Source organism: Lepisosteus platostomus, chromosome 7 (genome assembly GCF_059453375.1).
Source record: "Lepisosteus platostomus isolate fLepPlt1 chromosome 7, fLepPlt1.hap1, whole genome shotgun sequence".
Lineage (NCBI taxonomy): Eukaryota > Metazoa > Chordata > Actinopteri > Semionotiformes > Lepisosteidae > Lepisosteus > Lepisosteus platostomus.
Genome location: NC_142617.1, coordinates 13,291,721 through 13,298,032, shown reverse-complemented (window position 1 = coordinate 13,298,032; position 6,312 = coordinate 13,291,721).

The following is a 6,312-nucleotide window of genomic DNA, read 5'->3' as shown; positions in this document are numbered from 1 at the left end:
TCTTCACATTTTTTTTCTTGCATATATGGCTCTATATACATTACTATATTGGCCTAAGTGGGGATGTTGTCTAAAACCCAAAAAAGGAAAAGATTGAAAGAAAGTGGATAAATGTCTTAATCTGTTGCATTTGGCATCGGATGCACTGGTATTTTAAGAGGTGTAGCTTATATCTATTGTGTATTCCTTATTCTTAACCTATTTGATGTTGATACCATGCTTATGGAGAGCACGATTCCACACAAAATTTCAATAGGAGAATACTTGTCAGAAACTGAAATTGTGCCTCAGTTGATACATTTTATTTGTTGTGGCAAGGCTGCTAAGTCTTTTCAGACTAATATTTTGATGCCATGAGTTATATTTTCTGCTTAAATGAGTGTTCGGCTGGATTGAAGAAAATCTCAGCCATAACCCTAACTACCCAAACCCTTACCTAGGGTTAGGGTTAGTATTATTAGAAAACATAGAGGATGTTTGATGGTATGGCTGTGTTGTAGGACAGAAGAGAAAGTTAGGAAATGTAATATTTTAATGTTCTCTTCACATTTTTTTTGTTGCATTTATGGCTCTATATACAGTACTGCATTGGCCTTGTGGGGATGTAGTCTATATCCCGAAAAAGCAAAAGAGTGAAAGAAAGTGGTTAAATGTCTTAATCTGTTGCATTTGGCATTGAATGCACTGGCATTTTAACAGGTGTAGCTAATATCTATTGTGTATTCATGAGTCTTAACCTATTTAATGCTGATACCATGCTTATGGAGAGTACAATCCCACAAAAATTCCACAAAATTCAATAGCAGAATACTTGTCAGAAACTGAAATTGTGCCTCAGTTGATACATTTTATTTGTTGTGGCAAGGCTGCTAAGTCTTTTCAGACTAATATTTTGATGCCATGAGTTATATTTTCTGCGTAAATGAGTGTTCGGCTGGATTGAAGAAAATCTGAGCCCTTACCCTTACTACCCAAAACTTTAGCTAGGGTTAGGGTTAGTATTATTAGAAAACATAGAGGATGTTTGATGGCATGGCTGTGTTTTAGGACAGAAGAGAAAGTTAGGAAATGTAATATTTTAATGTTCTCTTCACATTTTTCTTCTTGCATTTTTGGCTCTATATTCAGTACTGCATTGGCCTTGTGGGGATGTAGTCTATATCCCGAAAAAGCAAAAGAGTGAAAGAAAGTGGTTAAATGTCTTAATCTGTTGCATTTGGCATTGGATGCACTGGCATTTTAAGAGGTGTAGCTAATATCTATTGTGTATTCCTTATTCTTAACCTATTTGATGTTGATACCATGCTTATGGAGAGCACGATTCCACACAAAATTTCAATAGGAGAATACTTGTCAGAAACTGAAATTGTGCCTCAGTTGATACATTTTATTTGTTGTGGCAAGGCTGCTAAGTCTTTTCAGACTAATATTTTGATGCCGTGAGTTATATTTTCTGCGTAAATGAGTGTTCGGCTGGATTGAAGAAAATCTGAGCCCTAACCCTTACTACCCAAAACTTTAGCTAGGGTTAGGGTTAGTATTATTAGAAAACATAGAGGATGTTTGATGGCATGGCTGTGTTTTAGGACAGAAGAGAAAGTTAGGAAATGTAATATTTTAATGTGCTCTTCACATTTTTTTTTTTTGCATTTTTGGCTCTATATACAGTACTGCATTGGCCTTGTGGGGATGTAGTCTATATCCCGAAAAAGCAAAAGAGTGAAAGAAAGTGGTTAAATGTCTTAATCTGTTGCATTTGGCATTGAATGCACTGGCATTTTAACAGGTGTAGCTAATATCTATTGTGTATTCATGAGTCTTAACCTATTTAATGCTGATACCATGCTTATGGAGAGTACAATCCCACAAAAATTCCACAAAATTCAATAGCAGAATATTTGTCAGAAACTGAAATTGTGCCTTAGTTGATACATTTTATTTGTTGTGGCAAGGCTGCTAAGTCTTTTCAGACTAATATTTTGATGCCCTGACTTATATTTTCTGCTTAAATGAGTGTTCGGCTGGATTGAAGAAAATCTCAGCCCTAACCCTAACTACCCAAACCCTTACCTAGGGTTAGGGTTAGTATTATTAGAAAAGATAGAGGATGTTTGATGGTACGGCTGTGTTGTAGGACAGAAGAGAAAGATAGGAAATGTGATATTTTAATGTTCTCTTCACATTTTTTTTCTTGCATTTATGGGTCTATATACAGTACTGCATTGGCCTAAGTGGGGATGTAGTCTATATCCCCAAAAAGTAAAAGAGTGAAAGAAAGTGGTTAAATGTCTTAATGTCTTGCATTTGGCATTGAATGCACTGGCATTTTAACAGGTGTAGTTAATATCTATTGTGTATTCATGAGTCTTAACCTATTTAATGCTGATACTATGCTTATGGAGAGTACAATCCCACAAAAATTCCACAAAATTCAATAGCAGAATACTTGTCAGAAACTGAAATTGTGCCTCAGTTGATACATTTTATTTGTTGTGGCAAGGCTGCTAAGTCTTTTCAGACTAATATTTTGATGCCATGAGTTATATTTTCTGCGTAAATGAGTGTTCGGCTGGATTGAAGAAAATCTGAGCCCTAACCCTAACTACCCAAACCCTTACCTAGGGTTAGGGTTAGTATTATTAGAAAACATAGAGGATGTTTGATGGTATGGCTGTGTTGTAGGACAGAAGAGAAAGTTAGGAAATGTAATATTTTAATGTTCTCTTCACATTTTTTTTTTTGCATTTATGGCTCTATATACAGTACTGCATTGGCCTTGTGGGGATGTAGTCTTTATCCCGAAAAAAGCAAAAGAGTGAAAGAAAGTGGTTAAATGTCTTAATCTGTTGCATTTGGTATTGAATGCACTGGCATTTTAACAGGTGTAGCTAATATCTATTGTGTATTCATGAGTCTTAACCTATTTAATGCTGATACCATGCTTATGGAGAGTACAATCCCACAAAAATTCCACAAAATTCAATAGCAGAATACGTGTCAGAAACTGAAATTGTGCCTCAGTTGATACATTTTATTTGTTGTGGCAAGGCTGCTAAGTCTTTTCAGACTAATATTTTGATGCCGTGAGTTATATTTTTTGCTTAAATTAGTGTTAGATTGCATTGAAGAAAATCTGAACCCTAACCCTAACTACCCAAACCCTTACCTAGGGTTAGGGTTAGTATTATTAGAAAAGATAGAGGATGTTTGATGGTATGGCTGTGTTGTAGGACAGAAGAGAAAGATAGGAAATGTGATTTTTAATGTTCTCTTCACATTTTTTTTCTTGCATATATGGCTCTCTACACATTACTGCATTGGCCTAAGTGGGGATGTTGTCTAAAACCCAAGAAAGGAAAAGATTGAAAGAAAGTGGTTAAATGTCTTAATCTGTTGCATTTGGCATTGGATGCACTGATATTTTAAGAGGTGTAGCTAATATCTATTGTGTATTCCTTATTCTTAACCTATTTGATGTTGATACCATGCTTATGGAGAGCACGATTCCACACAAAATTTCAATAGGAGAATACTTGTCAGAAACTGAAATTGTGCCTCAGTTGATACATTTTATTTGTTGTGGCAAGGCTGCTAAGTCTTTTCAGACTAATATTTTGATGCCCTGACTTATATTTTCTGCTTAAATGAGTGTTCGGCTGGATTGAAGAAAATCTCAGCCCTAACCCTAACTACCCAAACCCTTACCTAGGGTTAGGGTTAGTATCATTAGAAAAGATAGAGGATGTTTGATGGTATGGCTGTGTTGTAGGACAGAAGAGAAAGATAGGAAATGTGATATTTTAATGTTCTCTTCACATTTTTTTTCTTGCATTTATGGGTCTATATACAGTACTGCATTGGCCTAAGTGGGGATGTAGTCTATATCCCCAAAAAGTAAAAGAGTGAAAGAAAGTGGTTAAATGTCTTAATCTGTTGCATTTGGCATTGAATGCACTGGCATTTTAACAGGTGTAGCTAATATCTATTGTGTATTCATGAGTCTTAACCTATTTAATGCTGATACCATGCTTATGGAGAGTACAATCCCACAAAAATTCCACAAAATTCAATAGCAGAATACTTGTCAGAAACTGAAATTGTGCCTCAGTTGATACATTTTATTTGTTGTGGCAAGGCTGCTAAGTCTTTTCAAACTAATATTTTGATGCCCTGACTAATATTTTCTGCTTAAATGAGTGTTCGGCTGGATTGAAGAAAATCTGAGCCCTAACCCTAACTACCCAAACCCTTAGCTAGGGTTAGGGTTAGTATTATTAGAAAACATACAGGATGTTTGATGGCATGGCTGTGTTTTAGGACAGAAGAGAAAGTTAGGAAATGTAATATTTTAATGTTCTCTTCACATTTTTTTTCTTGCATTTTTGGCTTTATATACAGTACTGCATTGGCCTTGTGGGGATGTAGTCTATATCCCGAAAAAGCAAAAGAGTGAAAGAAAGTGGTTAAATGTCTTAATCTGTTGCATTTGGCATTGAATGCACTGGCATTTTAACAGGTGTAGCTAATATCTATTGTGTATTCATGAGTCTTAACCTATTTAATGCTGATACCATGCTTATGGAGAGTACAATCCCACAAAAATTCCACAAAATTCAATAGCAGAATACTTGTCAGAAACTGAAATTGTGCCTCAGTTGATACATTTTATTTGTTGTGGCAAGGCTGCTAAGTCTTTTCAGACTAATATTTTGATGCCGTGAGTTATATTTTCTGCTTAAATTAGTGTTAGATTGCATTGAAGAAAACCTGAACCCTAACCCTAACTACCCAAACCCTTACCTAGGGTTAGGGTTAGTATTATTAGAAAAGATAGAGGATGTTTGATGGTATGGCTGTGTTGTAGGACAGAATAGAAAGATAGGAAATGTGATATTTTAATGTTCTCTTCACATTTTTTTTCTTGCATATATTGCTCTATATACATTACTATATTGGCCTAAGTGGGGATGTTGTCTAAAACCCAAAAAAGGAAAAGATTGAAAGAAAGTGGTTAAATGTCTTAATTTGTTGCATTTGGCATTGGATGCACTGGCATTTTAAGAGGTGTAGCTAATATCTGTTGTGTATTCATGAGTCTTAACCTATTTAATGCTGATACCATGCTTATGGAGAGCACGATTCCACACAAAATTTCAATAGGAGAATACTTGTCAAAAAATGAAATTGTACCACAGTTGATACATTTTATTTCTTGTGACAAGGCTGCTAAGTCTTTTCAGACTAATATTTTGATGCCCTGACTTATATTTTCTGCTTAAATGAGTGTTCGGCTGGATTGAAGAAAATCTCAGCCCTAACCCTAACTACCCAAACCCTTACCTAGGGTTAGGGTTAGTATTATTAGAAAACATAGAGGATGTTTGATGGTATGGCTGTGTTGTAGGATAGAAGAGAAAGTTAGGAAATGTAATATTTTAATGTTCTCTTCACATTTTTTTTCTTGCATTTTTGGCTCTATATACAGTACTGCATTGGCCTTGTGGGGATGTAGTCTATATCCCGAAAAAGCAAAAGAGTGAAAGAAAGTGGTTAAATGTCTTAATCTGTTGCATTTGGCATTGAATGCACTGGCATTTTAACAGGTGTAGCTAATATCTATTGTGTATTCATGAGTCTTAACCTATTTAATGCTGATACCATGCTTATGGAGAGTACAATCCCACAAAAATTCCACAAAATTCAATAGCAGAATACTTGTCAGAAACTGAAATTGTGCCTCAGTTGATACATTTTATTTGTTGTGGCAAGGCTGCTAAGTCTTTTCAGACTAATATTTTGATGCCGTGAGTTATATTTTCTGCTTAAATTAGTGTTAGATTGCATTGAAGAAAACCTGAACCCTAACCCTAACTACCCAAACCCTTACCTAGGGTTAGGGTTAGTATTATTAGAAAAGATAGAGGATGTTTGATGGTATGGCTGTGTTGTAGGACAGAAGAGAAAGATAGGAAATGTGATATTTTAATGTTCTCTTCACATTTTTTTTCTTGCATATATGGCTCTATATACATTACTATATTGGCCTAAGTGGGGATGTTGTTTAAAACCCAAAAAAGGAAAAGATTGAAAGAAAGTGGTTAAATGTCTTAATCTGTTGCATTTGGCATTGGATGCACTGGCATTTTAAGAGGTGTAGCTAATATCTATTGTGTATTCCTTATTCTTAACCTATTTGATGTTGATACCATGCTTATGGAGAGCACGATTCCACACAAAATTTCAATAGGAGAATACTTGTCAGAAACTGAAATTGTACCACAGTTGATACATTTTATTTGTTGTGGCAAGGCT